The sequence below is a fragment of the Meleagris gallopavo genome, chromosome 7, assembly GCF_000146605.3.
Source record: "Meleagris gallopavo isolate NT-WF06-2002-E0010 breed Aviagen turkey brand Nicholas breeding stock chromosome 7, Turkey_5.1, whole genome shotgun sequence".
NCBI lineage: Eukaryota > Metazoa > Chordata > Aves > Galliformes > Phasianidae > Meleagris > Meleagris gallopavo.
The window spans coordinates 13025253-13026991 of NC_015017.2; positions in this window are offsets into that span (position 1 = coordinate 13025253).

Here is a 1739-nt window from a genome sequence, read left to right on the forward strand (position 1 = left end):
TTGAAACAAACAAATAAAAAAAAAAAAACCACAACAGAAAACAAAGAAAAAAGAAACATTTAAACATCTGCTGTTGTCCTTTCTTGTTATAGATGAAAATGTCATAGCCTTAGAGAGGTCCTAGTTTGCTGAAGTATGACCTATGTACACTGTGTTCAACAACAGTGTAAAAATTTCTCTAAAAAGGGAAAGTTTGAACTACTTAATTTTGATTGGGATGTGCACTGTTTTTGAGTTGTTACTGTTTCTAGTTCTGTTATAGGAAACGTCAGATACTCTTAGCTCAATGTTTTATCTCCTCTGCCTTAATTCACCAGTTTAATTCGTTAGTGGAGCTTGTGTGAAGAGATCCATTTTAGAGGACTAGCAAGTTAATATTTGCCATTTCTTAAGTGAGACACTGCCCTCTGTGTGCCTTTTGCAAGCAACCATTGACAGGCTTAGAGGATATGCAGCTGACGTTAGAAAGCTTGGGTGGGGACTACAAGGAGCTGGCAAATACTACAGAATTTAGTGCCAGGCTTGCTGACACAACAGTACTTTGCTTGTAAAAGTTTTCTTTAGGCTGCTAATTCTGTCTTCAGAGTAACTGGAACTGAAGCAGTGTCTCTAATGCCAAGTTAATATAGCAAAAGCAACAACTTATAGGAAATTGAGAATGTTCTTATTACTAAATATTTCTGAAGATTTGAGTTGTGGAAAGAAACCAGCAAACTCCTCTCATCCTGAAAGGATGAATTATGAGCAGTGTCATAAAGTGAATGCACTGCAGAACAAATTCCATCTAACTGTAGAGTGTCATAAACAGCTTGAAGAAGGAAAAGCTAGCTGTGCTGTGTAGAGTGTCTGTAAATATTGAGCTCTGTCTGTTTTATATCACAGTATCTGTTTGATTCACCAGTTTATAGCCGTGTTTCCTAAGGCATATTTTTAATAGCTTCCCTTAACCTTCACATAAAAATTCCTAACATCAAGTATAGTTAGACATTGAGAAATGATATATTCTCAAATGAGAACAGTTGCTGTAGTTTATTTACCACATCACCTTAAGTATAAAGTATTTTGGCTTGAATCTACAATACTTCTGGTACTCATAAAAGCTTAAGGGCTAATAAAGCTTTCAAGGGATGTGAAAATCCAGCTTCTGTTTGTTTTGCAGAAGGTTAGGTAGAAAGTAAGTATCCTCCTCTGTCTCTAGTTCTGTATGTGGAGAGGGTTTTGGGGTAACGTTACAGAGCAGAGTCTTTGAGCGGTCAGGTGGTGGTGGAATTAGACATGCCTGACTTAAAAGGCATAGAAACCGGTGTGATCTTGGTGAAAGTATGCTGCCTGATTATATGAGCATATCAATATTTTTTGGATTTCAGCATCACTTGTAGATTTTTTAGAAGAACTTTCTTCCATTTCCTGGAGTGCCAGAAATACTGAGTAGTTTCAGAATAAGTGTGGGGAGAAATAGGAGTCAGAAGGTGAATTTAATCTGTTTTGCAGTTTCACTGCAGTATGCCATGCCATGTTAGCTTAAATATTCATAGAATCATGCGATTGTTTGAGTTTGAAGAGACCTTTAAAGGTCATCTAGTCTAACCCCTCTGCAATGAACAGAGACATCTGCAGTTAGATCAGATTGTTCAGAGCTCCATCCAGCCTGAGCTTGAGCGCCTCCACGTATGGGGTACCCACCATACCCATCTCTGGGCAACCTATTCCAGTGCTTCACTACCCTTATCATAAGTAAA